The sequence below is a fragment of the Macrotis lagotis genome, chromosome 8 (genome assembly GCF_037893015.1).
Source record: "Macrotis lagotis isolate mMagLag1 chromosome 8, bilby.v1.9.chrom.fasta, whole genome shotgun sequence".
Classification (NCBI taxonomy): Eukaryota; Metazoa; Chordata; class Mammalia; order Peramelemorphia; family Peramelidae; genus Macrotis; species Macrotis lagotis.
In genome coordinates, this window is record NC_133665.1 from 156,218,298 (window position 1) to 156,241,664 (window position 23,367).

Genomic DNA, 23,367 nt, shown 5'->3' on the forward strand with positions numbered 1-23,367 from the left:
TGGGTCTGTGTGTGTGTGTGTGTGTGTGTGTGCGAGAGAGAGAGAAATATACAGGCTGACAGAAACTAAATTGGAGACAGAGACAGAGATGTTGAGATATGGAGAGAGACAGACAGAGACAGCCTCAAAGAGACAGACTGAGAGGGTAAGAGAGTGAGAAAATGAAAGAGAATGGAAAGAAGAGTAAACAAGAACAATTCTGGAGAAATTTAAAGTTAATAAAATCAAAGGAAAATATGGAAAAATTAGTTTTGACCTGAATCAGCGTTATTCCTAAGACAAAAGGGAAAGAAGAGTCATACATGAGATAGGTCAAGAGTGTGGAAGTACAAGAGTGTGAAAGAAGGAAATTGAAGAAATTGACATGAAATGACATCAATTTTTTGAGAGAAATAGAAGTCACAGAAAATTACAAAATCAGAAGCAGAACCAGAATCTGGTTAATGGCCCTTTCATGGCTTCCAGTAACAAAACAGTGTCGTAAAAAGAAAGGTCACCAAGTCTTCTTCCCCTGGGTTCACACACTAACCAAAAAAGACTTCCTTTTTCTTTCCATTCCTTATTTTTTATTCTTTGTGAAATGAATTTCAGATTCAGGAGAATGAGCCCCAATAATATGGACGTTATATAGGCTTAGTTTCGCTCTCAGAGAAGCATTGGTGCTACAAAGAGCAAGAAATAATCTTTAGGACTCTAATTCAGAAGAACTTACCTGTATACATGAATTGGTGAGTATGGTTCTATTTAGAAACTGAGCTATGATTTGAGATTATGCCCCTCCCCAAAACATAAATATGCAGTAGAGAATATACATTAGAGGTTTTGGGGAAAATGTTTATATGCTTGTTCTTTGAAATAAATATCTCTTTGTGCAAGCTACTTAATGTGAGTGATTGAACAGAACTGGAGTGCTAGTCACAGGCTCTCTATCAATGGGGGTTAGAAACAAAGGTAGTTTAAACCAATGACAGTGGAGAAGGGACATCCCCCTGAGAGGGGGTATGGAGAGGGCCAGAGTGTGTATGTATATATAAAACTTATGTATTGCCCAATTGATTAAAAAAGTATAAAACATTACTACTGAATAATTACTATAATAGATGCTAGATAAACAAATAACCCATAGTTCTTGCCCTCAATGTACATACATGCTACCTTAAGAAATAAGATATATATTTTGTTTTTAAAAGTTGGATCCAACAAAGGACTTCATCTGACCAGTTACATCATATATCAAGGAAGGAGAGAAATTGGGGTGACAGCACAATGGAGAAATATGGGAAAGAGGAAAAGTTAGAAGATGAAAAAGTTAGTAGTTCATCAGGGACATAAAAGGAAAACTTTTATAACCAAATAGAGGTTGGATTGTTGGTGAAGAAAATAAAAAAGAAAGCATTCATCTGTTAATAACAGTAGAGGACATTTCCATGGGCACTCACAAAGTTAAGCATTCCTTGGGATGCAAACTGACATTATTAATGTTCTTTGGGTATAATAAGAACTCTTCTGCTTACATGTAGAGACAGTAGTTGACCTTTCTAGGACTATAACTCATCAATGCCATTCATCCACACTTCCATTTGATCAGACTAGACTACTTGTGTTTCATCACAAATGACATTCTATCACTTATCAGTCATCTAATATATCAGGGCTAATATATGTAATAGAAAAAATGATTTATAACTATGCTTTAAAGCAAAAAGTAGTTCATTGCCAAATATTAAAATAACTACATCTCATTTTCAATCCTTCTTTAACCCACCCTACTTCCCCAAGACATGTTATTAGAGTTGACACATCATTATATGGAGGCAACAAGCCTGAAAATTTGTAGTTTCTTCTGTTAAGGCCTATTTGTTCTCACGCTTAAAAATAGTCCCCCTGCAACTCACACTTTTAGTAGTCTTAGATTCCTTCAAAACCAGCTCAAATCCCACTTAATTCATGAGGCCATTCTTACTCCCCTACAAAAAAATTACCTTCTACTTACTGGGGCAACTGGCTGGCACAGATGATAGAATGCCAGGATTGAAATCAGGAGAATCTGAATTCAAATTCAGCCTCAGACACTTAATAGCTGAACAAATGTTAATTGATTGATTGAATTTTACTCATTGCCTACCTCTTGCATTAGTAATTGGGGAGGGAATGGCACTAGGGACAACAAATATAATCAATCAGTGACTAAAATAATCCCCATTTCCAAGTAGCTTTCTAAGATCTACAATTTTTTTGTCATTGCAAAAAAGAAATAAATGTGTATAGAAGAAATCAAAAGAAAGTTCAAATTGAAAAAAAAAGATTAAAATATGAGTGCATGGATGTTACCAGCTGTTCAGGGGATTAAAAAATTATTTCTTATAAAGGTTGTTGTTTAGCTGTATCTTAAAACAGCTGATGGTTTCTGTTAATTAAAAGTGAGAAAGGAGCACATTCCAGGTATGTGATAGTATCCCATGGAGAATTGAGAAGTTGAGTGTTTCTAGTAAGGAAGAGAAATTGCCTGTTTGATTAAATCCAAAAGTGTGAAAGGAGTAAAATATGATTAGTCTTCAAAGATAAGTTGATACAAGAATGAGAAAGTCTTTGAAAACTGAGCAGAGGAATTCATGCTTAATTTTATTTTTTTTAGATCAAATCTCTCTATCTCATTCTGCTTGGAAGTAGTGGCTACTCATTGGTCCCTCCCCAATGCTTATCACAGGAGCTTTGACATGCTCCACTTCCAACCTGGATTGGTTCTCTTTGACAGCCTGGTTCTCTTTCTCTTTCCTCACTGTGTGGATTTTCATGTACAGATCAACTTAGTGAAGACATTTCATCCCTACTACTACTTAGACTTTCAGAATTCATGGCTTCCAACAGCTTCAAAATTTCCATTCATTAGGCATTACAGTCTGATCCAATCCCACAATCTGCCCATGTAAGTAATGGGGATACATTAATAAAAAAGGCAAACAATCTTTACTATCAAGGATCTTACAATCTAAAAGGGGGTATTAGTTGGCATTCAACTCCCAAATATGACTCTAAGAAGCTCTAGTATTGCAGTGGCCACACTTCAGTAAATTAGCTTGAGTATAACTGAAAAAAAAAGCCTAATCTGTTGGTGAGTTGAGGGATATCTATTACACAAAGCAAGGCATCTTGGTGGCATGGTGAATAGTGGCCTTGGAGTTAGAAGACAGGATTTCAAATCCATCAGATATTTGCCACTTACTGGCTGCAAGTCACTTAACCCTGATTACCTGAGATCCAGGGCCATCCCCATTTGTTCTGATTCATATCTGGTCACTGGATCCGGATGGCTCTGGAGGAAAAAAGTGAGGCTGGTAACTTAACATATCCCCGCCTCACCCAAATTCAGTTCACTTGCTTGTCATGACATCACCTCCCTGATGTCATGACCTCCTTTGGGAATGAAGGACAAAACAACATTACAACAAACATGTGAAAACTTCCCCCAGGGTATTGGGTATATGAAAATATTTTATGGAGTGCTTAGTTTTTTGGTTAGACATAGAAGATTCCAAGAGCATCCACTGCCTCTCAGAAGAATACCAGTTGTCTTGTCTTTAATTATGCCATTCAATTCTGGAAAAAGTGATAGTGAGGCTGATGACTTTGAACTACTCTACCTCACTTGAATCGAGTACATGAGTCACCATGCCACTCTGTGATGTCATTAGTCTTCTTCAAATCAGACTTAATGAACTTAAACTGGAAGGGGCAGGGGCAGCTAGGTGGTGCATTGGATAGAGCACTGGCCCTGGAGTCAGGAGGACCTGAGTTCAAATTTGACCTCAGACACTTAATAATTACCTAGCTGTGTGACCTTGGGCAAGTCATTTAAACCCATTGCCTTGCCCCTGCCAAAAAAAAAATAACTGAAAGGGGCATCTTGATCTGTGGGACTGAAATCAGACAAAACAAAATATATACAGTAGATTCAATATAGTATGAGCCACCATAGCAGCCACTATTATTGATTCTACAAAGACATTAATAATTACTGAGTGATTGGTCATATCTCTGGGTAAGAGACATTGCATTGTCATTAGAGTTGAAGATGGACTGAAATGGGCAGAGACATGGAGAAACCTGAAATTAAAACCTTTAGTGCAGAAGCCTTCTAGGGACCTACAATAAGATTCACCAAGATGTCTTGGCTCTACATATTGGGCATGCCCTTACTTCCCCCCCTTCCCTTTTCAGATAACTTTTATAATTTCTATGACTGTATCCACTATCTGATTCAATTAAACCTCTGAATAATATCTTGGGTTTCTCTATTGATGTTATCTCTTATTGGAAATCAATCAACCTAGTCTGGGCAAAAATCTACACCAATATCCTAAATCAGAAATTTTTTCCCTGCCAAAGTAGCTGTCTTAGTATGAAGAGGAAAATCAAGAGGAAATAATGGAGAACTGTGTAAAGCTGGGGATGCTGAGCTCCCCAAAAGACCTTCACTGACATTTTTTTTCTAGCATGGCCTATGCTTCGGTCTTTTAGATTTCTCTTCTTAGAACTTGAAGCTTTCCTTGAGTGAATTAAAATGAGTGTAAATAAATTTTATGGTTTACTGATCTATCTAATATTTTTGTGAAATCTCTATGTCCCATAACTATTTTTAAGGATGGAGCAACTATCTTTAACATGAATGAATAGAAAAAAAAATCTATTTAACACAAACCGTGTTTTAACTTATGTACAAAGAGCTGAAGATATAAATTTAAAAGGTAAATACAGGGGTGACTAGGTGGCACAGTGGATAGATCACTGGCCCTGGAATCAGGAGTGCCTGAGTTCAAATCTGGCCTCAGACACTTAATAATTACCTAGCTATGTGACCTTGGGCAAGCCACTTAACCCCATTGCCTTGAAAAAAAAGGTAGAGACCCTGTCCACCAAAAGCATGCATTCTAATTAAAGAAGATAAATACATATATACATTCATATACAAGCAGACACATGCATTCCGGCATATATACATATATATATATATATATATATATATATATATATATATATATATATATATATATATATATATACATATATATGTATTCACATACCCATTCTTGGCAACTGGTTCAGTTGATTTAAAGCTGGAATTGGTATATAGGTGACATTTCACATAGAACTTTTTTCACACAAGTCCTTAGATGCAATCTTCTCTAGAGAGTTTGTCAGACTGAATAGAATACTAGATTAGGAATCAGAAGAAATTGGTTCAAATTACTTGGACATTTACTAGATCTTTGAGAATGGGAAAGTCATTCAATCTCTTAATCTTGGATTCTGTATATATAAAATGGGGACAATCTATATACCTCTACTTCAGGATTGTTATGAAGATCAAATGAGATAGTATATGTAATATTATATATATATATATATATATTTCTATGTAATCTACAGATATATACATTGCAATTATTATTTTTCCCTATTATTTTTATTCAGCCTGTTTTATGTTACAGACACCACCACCACCACCACCACCTATATCCAACTGCTCGTCCTGATAGCCCATTAAAACCTCACTAACCCCAATATCTCATGTAAAGGTTTTTGACTGGAGGTATTTAATAAAGTATGTTTATATGAAGATGTTTGTATACATATAAACATGTTTTATATTTGTCTGCTTGGATTTTAAACTGGTGACAAGCAAAGGTGGAGAATATTCTTTAGTGTGGTCCTATAGAATGGTGCATATGAGCCAAATAGGCAAGGCAAGTTGTAATTTGTAGGAGTAGTAGAAAAGCAATTATTTTCCTATGCTGTGGTTATTGATCCTCCTGTCTTTTGTGTATATGTGGGTGATTCCATCTTCAAAGGCAAGATAAAAACCTGCACCACAATACATCAGTATTTGAGGTAAGTAAGAATATCCCTTAGACAAAAAGATTTTTACCCCCTGTGGGCAATAGATAAGTAAATGTGTTTTTTAGCCTTGGGGAGAAGAAAGAGATACTGAACTCTAGAGAGCATAGTTGTTTATATATGAGTATTTTAAAATGGAATTTAGAGGAATGTAATGGTACTTTGACTAAGTATTCCATCTCTTTCTTTCATTTTTAAAAAATGATTTTTACTGGTTTATTTGGTTTGACCTCTGTATAATTTCTAGAAATGCCTTTCCCTTATAGTCAATCTCAGCTCTTTAGAAATTCCATTTTGTAATAAAGAAAAAACTAAGAAACCCTCTACCCATCCTAGTACCCAAATGGATGCAACATTTTGCATATTTGACCCTTCACATCTCTCCATAAAGAAGAGAATTCTTTTTTACCTTTTATTTCCTGGAATCACACATGATGTTGAGTCAGAGTTTGACTTCCTTTTAGTAGTATTTTAAAATATATTTTATTTTTTATCACTGTGTATACTGCTGTTCATTTTATTATTTACTTTTTATTATACAGTTCAACCATGGTATTCTAAAGCATTCATATTGTTAGTCTTCATTATTGTTAGTTTTTGTTAACTGTCTTCTTTACCAATTTCTTCTCCTTATTTGCTTTTTTTCTTATCCTCTGACTTGCAAACCAATCGTATATTGTACTGATTAAATAAAAATCATTTTTCTGATGCCTCTGATGATTATATCTCTTTCCATTCATCTAAAAAATGGATATATCTAAAGCCTGTATTTTTATTTTTTATTTATTAAAGGTTTTTTTGGCATATATGAATCCCAGTTAAGGAAACTTCTATACATCCAGTTTAACATTTTTTTTAATTTATAGTTTCAGAGACCTACCTAGAACAATCAGGAGTTATGTGACTAGCCATGGTTAATTTTGTTAGTTTGGACCTCAAACCCGGATCTTCCTATATTTGATGCTGATTCTATTTATTTAGGGGCAGTGCTAGCACACTGGGCCCAGAGACAAGAAGACCTGAGTTCAAATTAAACATCAGTTGCTTAGTAGTTTTGGGACCCAGGCAAATCACTTACTTCTGTTTGCCTCAATTTCCTTATCAGGAAAATGAGGTGAAGAAACAAATGGCAAAACATTCCTGTATCTTTTCAAAGAATACCCCAAATGGGGTCTTGTAGAACTGGACACAACTGATGAACAGCAACTATATTTATTATGTCAAGTTCTGGTTCATAACATTTATGTTAACATAGAGTCTTTTTAATTGGTTCTCCAGTAGATGAATACTGACTATATTTATAGTTTTTCAATACCTCAAAAGTTGTTACTATAAATATTTTGGCATCTATGAATTTTTTCTTCCTTTAAATTCCTGGTTATGTACAAAATAGGGCTATGGAACCAAAAGTTAAGGACGGGTTACTGACTTTGTAGTTCAGCATTATTTTCCAGAATGTCCTATTTCATAGTTCCAATAATAATGTACTTGTCTTTCCATTCCCTTTTTTAAATTTAATGTTTATTCTCATTTTGTACAAATAATGTTTTTTTCACATTAATAAAATATTGTTGTTTAAGAGTATACGAAATAACCCCTCCCCCCCATAAATATAGACTTGCTTGAGCGATAAAGTAAAGAGGAGAGAAAAAAAGTTAAAATTAAAAAAAATAATAGTAATAATTGTAGGTATGGCCAGGTGGTGCAATGGACAGAGCACCAGCCCTGGAGCCATGAGCACCCGGGTCCATATCTGGCCTCAGACACCCAAAGATCACCCAGCCATGTGACATGCAAGCCACCTGAGCCCCAATGCCCTACAAAAACCAAAAAAAAAAAAAAAAAAAAAGGATAAAAAGACCCAAAATAAAATAGTAATAATAGTAGGTGTGGCTGCACCCTGCTATGTGGCCCCTGGCAGGCCACCCAGCCCCATTTGCCCTTCACTCCCCCTAAAACAAAAATAATAAAAAATGTGATTGAGTCTGTGTTCCAACACCAACGACTCTGTCATGAGTGTATCACATTCTGTATTATAAGTCCATGGCAAAAGTTACTTCCATATTTTTCCACTGTTGCCATTGCTGATCGCAACTCCCTCCTTTTGTATTTCTCCACTATCATGTACTATCTTTTCTCTCTTCTTTCACTCTGACTCTGCTGTAGGATAGCTCGGTGGCACAGCAGACAGATCCCTGGCTCTGGGACCAAGAGCCCCTCAGCCCCCCTACCACCCCTTAGGTCCAGCATCGACCTGGGCCTATGGTCTTGGACAGGCCATCCAATCCCAGCCCCTTGCAAGAAGTAAAAAAGAAAATGTGTTATATCTGACCACTCTCCCCCCATGGTCCATCCTCTCCTCCATCACTCACATCCCCCCTTTCCCCCTGTCCTCTCCCTTTCTTACTCCAGATTCCTATACCCCATTGAGTATATATGCTGTTTCCTCTCCTAACCACCTCTGATGAGAGCGAAGATTTCCTCATTCCCCCTTGCCTTCCCCCCTTCTATAGCAATGAAATAACTCAATGTAATAAAGGAAAATCTTATTATACGAAATATCTTGGCCTATTCCCCGTCTCCTTTTTCTTTCTCCCATTACATTTCCCTTTTTTCTATTGACTCCATTTTTACACCATATTTTATCTTCAAATTCAGCTTTCTCCTGTGCTTCAACTATAAAAGCTCCCTCTACCCCCTCTATTAACTTAGAAGGTTCATATGAGTATTATCAGTATCATTTTTCTATGCAGGAATACATGCAGTTCATCATCATTAATTCCCTCATATTTTCCCCTACTCATCCACTCTCTATGTTTCACCTGAGTCCTGTATCTGAAGATCAAACCTTCTGTTCAGCTCTGGCCATTCCAACAGGAACATTTGAAATTCCCCTGGTTCATTGAAAGTCCATCTTTTTCCTTGGAAGAGGACATTCAGCCTTGCTGGGTAGTTGATTTGTGGCTGCATTCTAAGCTCTTTTGCATTCCGGTATATTATATTCCAAGTCCTATGAGCTTCCAATGTAGTTGCTGCTAAGTCCTGTGTGATCCTGACTGCAGCTCCATGATATCTGAACTGTGTCCTTCTGGCTGCTTTTAATATTTTCTCTTTGACTTTGGAATTCTGGAACTTGGCTATAATATTCCTAGGGGTTGGATTTTTGGGATCTCTTTCTCAGGGGGATCGGTGGATTCTCTCCATTTCTATTTTGCCCTCTGCTTCTAGAATAACAGGGGAGTTTTCCTGTAGTAATTCTTTGAAAATGATGTCAAAGCTCTTTTCCTGATCATGACTTTCAGGTATTCCAATAATTTTTAAATTATCTTTCCTAAGTCTGTTTTCCATATCAGTTGTTTTTTCAATGAGATATTTCACATTTTCTTCTAATTTTTCCTTATTTTGGTTTTGAAGTATTGATTCCTGATTTCTGGTAAATTCATCAATCTCCCTGAATTCTATTCTTTGTCTGAAGGATTTATTCTCCTCAGAGAGTTTTCTTGTCTCTTTTTCCATCTGGACAATTTTGCTTTTTAAAGCATTCTTCTCCTCAATAACTTTTTGAACTGTTTTATCCATTTGACCTAAGCTGGTTTTTAGCATGCTATTTTCTTCATCATATTTTTTGGATTTCCTTGACTAAGCTGCTGACTTCATTTTCATGTTTTTCCTGCATCTCTCTCTCATTTATTTTCCCAGTTTTTCCTTCTAACTCCCTCATTTGATTTTCAAAGTCTTTTTTTGAGCTCTGTCATAGCCTGAGCCCAATTTCTGTTTTTCTTGGAGTCTTTAGATGCAGGAGTTTGTGCTTCCTCATCTTCAGACTGAGTATTTTGATCCTTCTTGGGCTCATATGCAAAATATTTCTCAATGGTGTTCCTTTTATTTCTTTGCTTGCTCATTTTCCCAGCCTGAGCCTGGTTTTGGGGTGCTTCTTGAGCTTTTGGGACACTCCCACAAGGATCTCAGTGTGTGAGACTCTGTCCTCCCTCCTGGTCTGTGAATGACCATATGTTCCCCCCTCTGCCACAGGGCTGAGGTGGGGGGGGGGCTGCTGTTCTATGTGGGGCCTAGACTGGGATCAGGATCTGAATGTGGTCAGAGCCCTAGAGTCCTCTTCCAGGGGCAGAGGACAGATCTCTGCAATATCTCTTCACTCCCCTCCCTAGGTTCAATGGAATCATGCTCTTGGGGCTCCTGTTTATGGGTTCCTGCTTCTGTTTCCTGGATCTGGGCTGTACTGCTTGCTGTGTGCCCTGAGGGCTGGGCTCCATGTGCTCACTCTTGCAGAGGTCCTCTGCTGTTCCCCCATTTTGTGCCCAGTGCTCCCAAGGGTGTAGCTCAGGAGACTCCCCTGCTGTTGTGAGCTGTGGCTCCCAGTGCCCTGGAGCTGCCTCCAGGAGGCTGAAGTTCTTTTGCTCTGGCGGGCCACCCCTCTGGTGGGCCGCCCCTCCGACCCTGTTGAGCAGAGCCTTTCTGCTCTTTTCCAGGTTACCTTGAGCAGGAGAACTGCCTCACTGGGTCCCTCTGTGGGTTTGGTCTCTCAAAAGTTTAGTTAGAGTCCTTAGCTTATGAGTTTTATGAGAGAACACCTAATACAGGATCCTTTCTGGTCTCATCTTGGCTCCACCCCCTCCTTTCCCTTTTAATATTGATTACTTCTATTTTGTTGTTATTGAAAATTAAATTGATTAGGAGAAACACTGAAGTTATTCTAGTTTGCCTTCTTATTATTGATAATTTAGAATCATTACTGATTGTTCTCATTTCTTTGGGAAACTTTGACCACATATGTATAGGAGAATTCTACCATTTACTTTTTTTTAAGGTTTTTGCAAGGCAATGGGGTTAAGTGGCTTGCCCAAGGCCACACAGCTAGGTCATTATTAAGTTCCTGAGTTCGGATTTGAACTCAGGTACTCCTGACTGTAGGGCTGGTTCTCTATCCACTGTGCCACCTAGATGCCTCTACCATTTACTTTTGAAAGAAATTTAATCTCAGATATGTTCTGAGGTTTGGCAATGATAAGTTCTTTTGTATTAAGGTGATTATGCCAGATCCCTCCATTCAAGTCTTTACAGGTTATGCCCAGAAATGGAATGCATTCTTATCCATTCCCTCACTGGAGATGGGTTTTTTTTTAGCATCTTAAAAGAACCATTTTCTACAAAAACTGAAATCCTTATTTCCTGATCTTCCATGATAGAAGAGATAAGTGGATTATCAGGAAAAAAGTAAGATGAAAGTTAAAATGATATATAAATTCATTAGAATCTGCAATATTTATTAAGGACAATAAAGGCTTTCCTGATTATTAAAATCTATAAATTGGAAAGATATTTGGATATCCATCTGTACAGCATTAAACCTATTCATTATCTGAGAATAGAAGCTGACATTTATAAAGCCCTTTTAGGTTTGCCAAGCACTTTACATCAATTATTTTATTTGAGTCTCACAACATTACTGTGGCATAGATACTAGCAATCAATCAAAAACATTTATTAATTGCATGCTATATGTCAAAGGCTGTGTTAATTTTTGGGAAAATCAAAATTGAAAGAGTTTCAGTGCTCAAGGAGGAGCATCACTTCAGGATTAAAAGTAATGGCAAACTTTTTTCATTTTAGAGATGAAGATACTAGTTTGTTTAAGTCACCCAGGGTCTAAGTAGCAGAAGTGGCATTTGTACCATTTCCCCTAATTCCAAACCAATGTTCTTTCAACTATAGCATCCCTTCCATTCTAACATAAGAGGAAAAAATATATTCCTGTAAAATATAATTTGGGGAGACAATGTTGTTGTTTATCCTTTGTTTATGGAGAGGACCAAAGATACCAAAGGGTGATATCTTGATATGTGGGTTAACTGGAAAAGTGAAGCAGTTATCCAAAGTTATAACACTTATTCTCTCTTCCAGACTTATGAAAATCCAGTGAAATGACAAAAATTGATTCTGGAGATGACCTGTTATGCTATGCATGACCTTAGCATCTTTCATGTCTGACCAAACTCTAAATGTTTCATAACCACTTTCTTGGCCAATGAAAAAATTATTCTCATCTACCCCTTCCACCAAAAGAATTCTTGGGATCAACATCCCACTTCAGTGGCAATGTACTACCAAATGGAAGAAATTAGGAATGTGATGCTTCAGCTATGCTATTTTGAGAGATAAAGGGAAGAATGAAATCAATTTCAACCATGGAAGATGACATTAAAAAATACATTATATGTCTTACTATCACTGTTTGACAGATGAGGAACATGGAACTCAGTGATTTGTCATGATCAATCATCTAGTTAGAATTGGTAGAATTTGAACACTGATCTTGATAATACATTTATTTTTAGCAATCTGGAGTGAATATATAGAATTCTAGATTTAGAGGGGCAATGGAACTTAGAGTTTGATTCCAATCTCCTTATTTTACAGATAAAGAAACAGGAACAAAGAAGCTAAATGATATTTCTCAAGAGCACATGGTGATTCAATTACAAAAGTTCATACTGGAATCCAAACTTTCAGCCTCCAAAACTATTATTTCCTGTTCTTCCTTGTCTTTTGATGATCCTCAACGAGCTCATTTGGGGTTAGTGCTTGATGAATAAAGATGACTGGGATGAGGATAGATTCAGTAGGTGTCTACTGGACGGAAAAATAATTATGGACTGCTGTGGTCAGTGGAGTCTCAAAGGGGAGGTAACGGTGAACATGAGGAAGTGAACAACATTTTAATACATGGAAAGAATGGTAACTGCAAGAAAAAGACAAAAAAAAGAGAAGAGCTCCTAGAGAGTAACCAGACATGAAATTTGCAGAAATAACAGAAACTTTATTGACCATAAAATCAAAATTAATGAAGTGGCTTAAAGCATATTGCTCATGAAAGAAAGGATATTTCAAATCAAATGACTTAAACACTACAAGTACTGTGCTACAAGAGAGAAGATATAGTCAGTCTATCTAGAAAATGCAAAACTAGATTTTCCTAAGAAAATATCAGGAATCTAATGAACCAGGAGAAGTCAGTGATTTATTGCAATGAAAGGTAAGAGTGTAATGTATTCCTCCATGTATATGTGTGTGTTTGTGTGTGTGTGTGTGTGTGTGTGTGTGTGTGTGTGAGAGAGAGAGAGAGAGAGAGAGAGAGAGAGAGAGAGAGAGAGAGAGAGAGTAAAAAGGAAAGAAGAGAGAGGAGAACAGAGGGGAGGAAAGGAGAAGGAAGAGGAAGGAAGGACAGAGGAGGGCAGCAAAAGAGAAGAAAGGGAAGAGAAGAGAAGAGAGAAAATGAGGAAAGGATATTCTCTTGAGAAATATCTTGTATGCCTTTTTCCTCAACAAAATATTATACTGCAGAGGTGCCTTGATGAGAAAATTTATTTACTATCCTAAAGTGAAAACCAAGCAAAAATATTACATTTCTGTATCCTCACACTTCAAGATCTCAAGATAGAAAACTTTCATTTGCAATTCAGTCAGTGAAGTTGCTGACAAACACATGACTTCTCTGGAAAAGATTGAATTGGGACACAGGGAAATCAGATAAGGTAAAGCCCTGTCAGGGATTACTATAATTTAAATTCATCATATTACTATAAAACAAGGCTAGGTTGGTAGTGGATGAAAATGTCTATTGCAAGCTAAGGCAAATGCTTTGATTTTGTTCACTTTCCTCTTTTTCCCTCAAGTTTCTCTTGTACCAGGTCTCATTCTTAGGTAGTATCTGGAACAAATATATATATATATATATATATATATATATATATATATATATATATATATATATATATACACACATGCCATTTTCAAAGTAATACTCTTTCTTTGTTCAGGTTATAGATACATACCTGTATTCATGTACATATATATATATATATATATATACACACAAATGTAAACAAACACATACATGCACACACATATATAATTTTATTTTATTGGATCTTTCTTGCTAAAGGAACATTTAAAAAAGTAAAAAGAGTCATTTCAGGTCTGATATTTTGTAGTCGTGGTCATGGGAGAGTGAGGGGAAAACAGGACAGAGAGAGAGAGAGAGAGAAAGAGAGAGAGAGAGAGAGACTGAGAGTAAGAGACAGAAAAAGAGACAGAAATAGAGGACAGAGTCAGACACACAAACACACGGATGCAGAAGATAGAATAAGGGAATATTAGTCTAGACAGGGGTAGGGAACCTCCAGCAATAGTAGGCAGGATTAGAAATTGAATAAATCTAGGAGTTTTTTAGGAGTGAATTAATTAAATGTTTGACCAAATAAAGCAGGTGAATGATATTGTAAATATCAAATAGCCCTTGGCAGAACAAAGGATCCCCATCCCAGCTCTAGAGTAAGTTTGTTTGTTTTGTTTTTGTTTTTAGATTTTTCTGTGGCCCTAGTTCACAGGACTAGGTAATTATTAAGTGTCTGAGGTCACATTTGAACTCAGGTCCTCCTAACTCCAAGGCCAGTGCTCTATCCACTGTGTCACCTAGCTGCTGCTAGAGTAAGTTTTTTAAAAGAGCCTCTCTTAACTATTACCTAAGATATGCTAGATAAATCTATGTGCCTTAAGCAACTTTCTTGGATGTTTCTACTGAGTCATGTATAGACTTAAATCTTCATTGGTGGAGGGATGTCTCATCTGAATCTCCTGCAATATCCATATCCTTTAATTATGTGATTATCCTATAGCTGTGTAAATATCCACATATATACATGATAGTCATATACCTTAATGAATCTACATATGTACATATTAGTTAGGTTGGCCTGATAGACAGATCCTGGTTTCAGAATCAAGAAAACTATGATTTAAGTCTTACCACAGAAATATGCCTCTTCTTGATCCCAGAGAAATCACTTGTACTTTTGATGTTCTGAACAACTCTTTAAGGTAAGAAGTTACAGAGAAAGTGATAATCTGTTTTAGGAGAGGGAATTTCCTCATGGAAGAAATTCCATCTACTATGAAAATCACAGATTCAACCAATATGTGTGTGTGTGTGTGTACACATGCGTGCACATTTGGATGTACAGATGGCATGTGTAGCCTGTGTGTACACACAGTGCTGATGTCTTGTTTTTTGACTACCATTATCAGTTCAAAAATTAATAAGGAAAGGCATTCATATGATTGTGTTAGCCTCAGCAACTGGAAAACAATTAGCATTACTCTGGAAGGATTCAAGTCCTTGTCACAAGATCTGGTTGGCTGGTCACTTTTCCAGATGGCAGTTGTGAAAAAAAGGACCTTAGGCAATGCAATCATACAAGGAACATATGGGGAGACATTTATGAGATCCTTTGGGAGGAATTTCTGTTACCCAGATGGCTGCCAAAATTCCTGATCCCTGAACTTGGTGGAAATTAGATTGGGAGATCTAATCAGATTAATATAAATGATGTGGTGGGAACTTCCCAAGGTTCCACCTCCCTGGTTCATGGTCCTCTAATGAATGACATGATCATGCTGGGATGTCTTCGTAAGAGTTTAAAATCATTGAAACCCTATCCCATTAGATCCCCTATTTCACTCATTGTTAGTAGTTGATTAATGCATGAGAATTTAAGTGAAAATTTGACTGATAGAATGATCACTAGATAATTTCTCTAAAATTCTGTTTTATAGAAAAAAACTTTACATTTATTTTAATAAAAATATATTTTGCCAAATTATATGGAAAAACAATTTTAACATTCATTTTTTAAAATGTTGTGGCCTATCAAAGCATTCAAAATACAGTGCTTCTCTTTGCTGGTAGAATGAAATGGCACTGTCATGAATCAAAGGTAAATGAATTGAGTAGGCTTAAATTTTACCTCTTAGTTATTTTCTGTAAATGTGTAGAAACATATAAATAAGATTCTCAATTCAGAAACATATAATTTTTAAACCTTAATGAGTCAGTGTAGTGCTGTGAAAATAGGACTTGATTAGAAGCTTGAGGAACTTGGTTTCAACATCTCACCTCTGTCACTTGCCTTGTCCTAATAAGTTTACATCTCTGGATTTCTCTTCTTCAATGATAAATGAGGAGCTGGTATGGGATGACATTTAATGTCTTTTCTAGTCAAGCCTGGGCAAAAGAGAGAGAGAGAGAGACAGAGACAGAGACACAAAGACAAGAGAGAGGCAGAGTAACAGAGATAGGAAAGAGAGAGAGAGTAAAAAGAAGGAAGTGAGGAAGGAAGAAAAATAAACATATCTGAGATAGGCCAGAATAATTTGTGAGATTATATCATATACTGCCCTCACTTTGCAGATGAGGAATATGAAGCCCAGAGAATTCAAGAGCCTTGATGAAGGTCAATTAGATAGTAAGAGACAGTCATTATCTTGAAACTCAGTTTTCTTTCTTGAATCCTAAACTGCTGGATTACAGTTACTCAAATGTTCACTGAATTTAATTGCCAGTTCATCCTATTATCTAAGTACAAACTATTCTTCTATGTGGTTAAGTATGAGGATAATAAAACAAAAGAATTAATTTTTCCAATGTTGGAATGCTTTTAATTTTTTTTTTCTTATTTCAATTGACAAGTATTTTGTTTCTTCTTTCACATGAACAAATACATCAACAAAAATTCTCATTACAAATGTATCTAGCAAAGCAAATCAAAATGACCACTTTAGCAATGTGGAAATTAAAAAAAATAAAAATTAATGTCTCATTTGCATTTCTCTGTCAGCAAAAGTTAGAGAGTTCACTTCTCCTCAGTCTTCTGGAATCATTATTTTCCCTTTTATTTTTAAGAGTTATGAAATCTTTAAAAATTGTTTATCTTTTTAAAGATGCTATTATATAAATAGCTATTATGATTCTGCTCATTTTCCTCTGCATCAATTTTTAAAAAATATTTCACATTTACATTAATCATAATATGTTTTCCCAAATTATATGGAAAAATAATTTTAACGTTCATTTTTTAAAAGTATTAGTTCCAAATTATCTGTTTCTTTCCTTCCTTTCCTCCTTCCTGAGATGGCAACCAATCTGGTATACTATACATGTTTAATTATTTAAAACATATTTTGATGTTATCTACTTTGTGAATGAGGAAAAGAAAGATAAAGGAGAGAAAGAGGAATCAAGGAAGAAAATTGAACAATAGTATACTTTGGTCTGTATTCAGATAGCAAATGTTATTTCTCTGTCAAAAGCATTTTCTTCATGAGTCCTTTGGGATTGTCTCAGATCATCATATTTTTGCCAGTAGCTGTCATTCAGAGTTGTTTATCATACAGTATTACTGCTACAACATAATTCTGGTTCTGCTTAATTCACTATGCATCAGGTCACGTAAGTTTTCCATGTTTTTTCAATTATCATCCTGCTCATCGTTTCTTTTATCATAATATTATTTCATTACAATCATATACCATGACTTGTTCACCTATTCTTCAATTGATGGACATCCCCCATTTCCAATTCTTAGCTACCACAAAAAGATAACCTGCTGAAGATACCATTTTACAAAAGAAGCCTTTTGTCTTTTTTTATCTCTTAGGGATACAGATAGAGTAGTGATATTACTGAATCAAAGGGTATGCACAAAGCCAATTTGCAATTCTTTCCTCTTTTTGTCAGTTGAAGGTTTCCTGCTCTCTGCCAAGATGCCTGAGGAAATGTAGACCTGGGGACAATCACTTTCAGCCAGAAATTGCTGGGTTGATGTCTTTAATCATTAATGCATTCTACTTTAATAAAGAAATCTTTCTGAGAAGCTAATTTCAAATCCATCTGATGCTCTGAACAAAATCAGAGATGAAAGTCTGACAAATCCAAGAAAACTAGATTGTGGGAAAGAGCTGAACATAAGCATCCTTCCAAATGAAGATGATCGTGCTCTTACCATTGTGGATATTTGTACAGGAATGACCAAAGTTGATTTAATCAACAATCTTGATACCAAAGCAAAGTTCGGAACCAAAATTTTTATGGAAACATTATGGACTGATGGTTATGTTCCTATGATTGATCAGTTTGGGATTGATTTTTATTTGCCTATTTGGTTGCTGAGGTGATTATGATCACTAAACATAATGATGATCAACAGTATGAGAGTCTTCAGCAAAAGGGTCATTCAACAGTAGGAGAGAGGTGATATCTGTCATGGAACAAAGGTAATTCTGCATATGAAAGAAATTGTAAAGAAATTCTCTCAATGCATGGGCTATTCAATTATATTTTTATGGAAAATGAGTAAAATAGACAAATCAGTGATGACAAAGCATAGAAAAATGAAGAGAAACATGAAAAGAAAAAAAAGAAAAGGAATCTGAGGACACGCCAATTATAGAAGTTGTTGGCTCTGAACAAGATAAAGAAAAGAACAATAGTGACAGGAAGAAAATGATTTAAAAAAATTGATCAAGAAGACCTTAAGAAAACAAAGCCAATTTTTACCAGAAATACTGATGACATCACTAATAAAGCATATGGAAAATTCTAGAAGAATTTGACAAAGGACTGGGAACATCAGTTATCTGTAAAATACTTCTCAGGAGGACAGCTGAACTTGAACTCCCTTTGACCTTTCTGAAAATTGAAAGAAAAAGAATACTATCAAATTTGATGTGCACAGTCTTCATCATGGATAACTATGAAGAGCAGATCTCTGAATATTTTAATTTCATCAGTGATTCTGAAAAGCTTCCTCTAAATGTATTATGTGAAATGCTTAAAGTAAAGCACAATTTTGAAAGTGATTTGGAAGGGGGTAGCTAGGTGGCATAGTGGATAAAGCACCGGCCTTGGAGTCAGGAGTACCTGGGTTCAAATCCGGTCTCAGACACTTGATACTTACCTAGCTGTGTGACCTTGGGCAAGCCACTTAACCCCATTTGCCTTGCAAAAAAACGTGATTAGGAAGAATTCAGTCAAAAAAGGGTTTGGAACCCTACTCTGAACCTCCAAAGGTTAAAGAGTACCTGGGTTCAAATCTGGTCTCAGACACTTAATAATTACCTAGCTGTGTGGCCTTGGGCAAGCCACTTAACCCCATTTGCCTTGCAAAAAATAACGTAAAAAAATGCATGAGTATAAACTTAAACTTGGAATACATGAAGATTTCCAGAACTAGAAGAAACTTTTAGATTTCCTGAGATACTATACTTGCTTCTGGTAATGATATGGATTCTTTTAAGGACGATTGCATGAGGATAAAGGAGAACCAGAATTACATCTGTTATATTACTGGTAAAACCAAGAAATGGGTGAATTTCAGCTTTTTGTTGAGTATCTTTGGAAGCATGATTTAGAAGTAAAATTTATGACGAAATCTATTGATGGGCTAAAGGAATATGAGGGCAAGACTTTATTGCCTATAACCAAGAAGGATTTCAAACTCTCAGAAGATGAAGATAAAAAAGAAACAGGAGGAAAAGGACAACATTTGAAAATCTTTGCAAAATTATGAAAGTTTAAAAATTAGTTGTATTGAATCACTTAGTTACTTTCCCATGCTACATTATCACAGGCATATATAGCTGGACATCAAATTTGGAAAGAAAAGAAAAATCAACATGGCAGCAAATAAACACTTGGAGATAAACCCTGATTATTCTATTATTAAAACTATGACAAAAGACAGAGGCTGACATGAACAATCTCAGTGAAAGATTGGATCATCTTATTCTATGAAACTTCATTGTTGTCTTCTTGGTTCAGTTTGGAAGATCCCCAGACACATGCCAATCAAGTCTAAAAGGATAATCACTTGCTGAAGATGATTCAGCTACTGAAGAAAGCAATGCAGTTTTAACTGAGGAAATTCTACCTTCTGAAGAAGATAATGACACATATCGTATGGAAGAAATGGATTAAATCATTCCAATTCATAGAACTATAGCATGTTTCCTTAACTAGTCTGAGTAAGCTATTTGGACAAAACATTGGGAAAATATTTGATGTTTTCATTCCCTTTGATATGAATATATGTACATATATTTATATATATCCAAATATATTATCTTTATTTTTGTTAAATCAGTTTAAAAATATGTATGGCATGACATGCTATTTAAGGGGAAGTTTAGAATTCTTTTCCCTTCAAAATATAATAATTACTACAGTACCTAAATATTCAAGCAGAAATTAGTTATTGTAGTTTGCTTTGGTTTTATTTTAAGGAGAAATAATATCCTTAATATGTGTCTAAATATTGTGGTCTAATGTTAGTTCACAAACACTTTTGTGGTCTGAAAACAGTGTGTAGCTATTAAAAAGCAAAATAATGGAATTGAATTACTCCTTAGTGTCTAAAATACAGTTTTGAGGTACCTTAAAATGTTTATAAAGTTGTCTTTCCTTTCTGTACTTAAGAGAATTGAATTTCATTCTATTCCAGCCATTTATGAATGTGTAAGCCCTAAAATCTAGAAAAATAAAAATGTTAACACCAACAAATAAAATAAAACACAGTTTAATAGTAATAGTATATTCTTTCAAATTCTTTCAGTCTTCCAGAATGGTTAAATCACTACACAACTTTAACAATGACTTAGTGCCCCTATTTTTTCCATATCATTTCCTTTTCTGTCATATGAGGTAATCTGGTAGGTATTCAAAGTTGTTTGAATTTACATTTCTCTAATCAGTTGTGTCTTAAAGGAATTATTTTCTTCAATGAGCCTTTGGTTTCTCCTTTTCCATTTGACCAATTCTGCTTTTTAATGAGTTGGGTTTTTTTTTTTAAGTGAGTTTTTTGTATATCTTTTCCCATTTGGGGGTTTCCTTTACTAAAGTGTTTTCTCTTTTGAATGATACTCTTGCATTAATCTCATTTCTTTTCCCAGCTTACTTCACTTATTTGATTTTTTACCCACTTAATAGTATTTTATTTCTTCCAATTATATATAAAGATAGTTTTCAATATTCACGTTAAAGAGATTTGGAGTTCCAAATTTTTCTTATTTCCCACCTGCCATCTAACCTTTTCAGAACAGCAAGCAATATGATATAGATTATACATGTACAATCATGTTAAGTATATTCCCAAATTTATCATGTTGGGAAAAAAATTATCAAAACAAAAGGGAAAGGGGCAGCTAGGTGGCACAGTGGATAGAGCACTGACCCTGGAGTCAGGAGTACGAGTTCAAATCTGGCCTCAGACACTTAGTAATTACCTAGCTGTGTGGTCTTGGGCAAGCCACTTAACTCCATTTGCCTTGCAAAAAAGCCTAAAAAAAAAAGGGAAGCCAACAACTAGGTGACACAGTGTCTAGAGGCCCCCTGGCCCTGGGATCAGGAGGACCTGAGTTCAAATGTGACCTCAGACACTTGATACTTACTTAGCTATATGACCTTAGTCAAGGTATTTAACCCTATTGCCTTGCAAATACCAAAAAATAAAAATAAAAACAAAAGGGGAAAACCATGAGAAAGGAAAAAATAAAGTGAAAATAGTATATTTTGATTTGTATTTAGAATTCATAGTTCTTTCTCTGGATTGGATTAACATTTTTCATCATGCATCTTTTGGAATTGTCTTGAATCACTATACTACAGAGAAGAGGTAACTCATAATTGCTCATCAGAAAATGTTGCTGTTACTATGTAGAATGTTCTCCTGGTTCTGTTCACTTCACTCAACATCACTTCATGTAAGTATTTCCAGATTTTTTCACAAATCTGCATATTCATGATTTCCTTCAACATAATAGTATTTCATCATAATGAAACCATATAATGTCTACCATAATGGTGGTCAATTGATGGTCATCCTTCAATGTTTCATTGTCTATTACCACAAAAAAAGTGTTAATATAAATTTTGTTGTTGTTCAGTCAGGTCCAATTTTATGCAACTCCATTTGGGGTTTTCTTCAGAGAGCTTTTTTATCTCCTTTTCTAGCTGGCCAATTCTACTTTTTAAGGCATTCTCATTTGCCTTTTGTTTTGCTTTTTTCCATGTAGCCTAAACTGGTTTTTAACATAATATTTTCTTCAGTTTTTTTTTTGAATTTCTTTCACCAAACTGCTGATTTGGTTTTCATGATTTATCTGCATTGCTCTCATTTCTCCTCCCAATTTTTCCTCCACTGCCTTTAATTGCTTTTCAAAGTCTTTTTTCAGCTCATCCATAGCCTGAGCCCACTTTATATTTCTCTTAGAGGTTTTGGTTACAGAAGCTTCAAGTTTGTGGTCTATCTTAATCTTCTATGGGATCAAAGTAATTTTCTATAGTCATATTCATCTTTTTTCTTTTGCTTGATCATTCCTCAGCCTAACACTAATTTACCCCACTTCCGAGGCTTTGGGAGTTTTTGGGACACCCCGCTGGGACCCTTATTCCTTCAAGGTCTTATGATTTCTTGCCTGTGCTTTGATATGTAGATAACCACAGGGGCTCTACTCTTTCCTGGAGCTGTGAGGAGGATCCCTGCTTTGCTACCTTAGTATGGAAGCCCAAACAGCAACCTGGACCTGAGTGAGGGCAAACAGCAGAGTCCTGCCCCAGGGAGAGCAGAGAGATTTCTCCCCTGACCCTCTTACTGTCTGTGGACTGCAGACTGGCTTTCCCAGTTCCTGCTGCAGGTTCTATGCAGGGCTGTTCTGAGACCTGTGCTCCCTCACCCTGGTGCAGCAGAGTTCTCTTACCACCCCTTCAAGCTCTTCCTGGTGATCCTTGGGCTGTGCTACGGCAGTGTTTTTTTCCAACCCCCATCCCAGGGAAACACACCTTTCCCCTGGAACTTCTAAGTTGTCTTGCACTGGGAGATTGTCTTAGTCTTGCTGTGGGTTCTGTCCTTCTAAATTTTGTCTAGAATTATACTTTGATGACTTTTGGAGTTTTGTGAGGAATGAGTTTCAGGGGAAATCCTACCTTCGCACCACCATCTTGACTCTGCCCTCCCCCCAATTTGGGGTTTTCTTGTCAAAGACATTGCAGTGTTTGTCATGTTCTTCTCCAGCTCTTTTTGACAGATGAGATAAACAAGGTAAACAAGGTTAACTGACTTGTTCAGGGTCATACAACTAATACATGTTTACCAATAGATTTGAATTTAGGAAGACAAATCTTCCTGACTCCAGCCCCATACTCTGTCCTTTAGGCCATCTAACTGCTATAAATATTTTTTTAAGTCTTATTTGGTTTTTCTTTTCACAATTCTCCAAGAGATGGGTACCCCTTAGTTTCCAATTTATTTTTGCTAATCTATTTAAAAAGAACTGCTACAAATGTTTTTATACATATGAGTCATTTTCCATTCTCTTAGACATTTTTGATATATAGGTCTTCTGGTGTCATTCTAGGGTCAATGGGTATTCATAATTGGTCATTTTTGGGTCACAAGTTTCAAATTGTTTTCTTCAATTGCTGGACTGCCCTCACTAACACTGCATTAATGTTCCTTTCTTTCAAAAGCCTCTGCAACAATTGTCACTTCCTTTTTGACATCTTTTCTAAGGAAGAAAGAATGTTAAAAAATAATCTGGCATAGAAATATCTAAATTCAAGTT

General features: G+C 35.8%; 2 pseudogenes; both read left to right on the plus strand.

The window, feature by feature from the left end:
* Positions 1-1,266: 1,266 nt before the first annotated feature.
* Positions 1,267-18,644, plus strand: LOC141496562 (heat shock protein HSP 90-alpha pseudogene; annotated as a pseudogene).
* A 288-nt stretch (positions 18,645-18,932) lies between these two features.
* On the plus strand, positions 18,933-19,726 carry LOC141496563 (heat shock protein HSP 90-alpha pseudogene; annotated as a pseudogene).
* Positions 19,727-23,367: the final 3,641 nt, after the last annotated feature.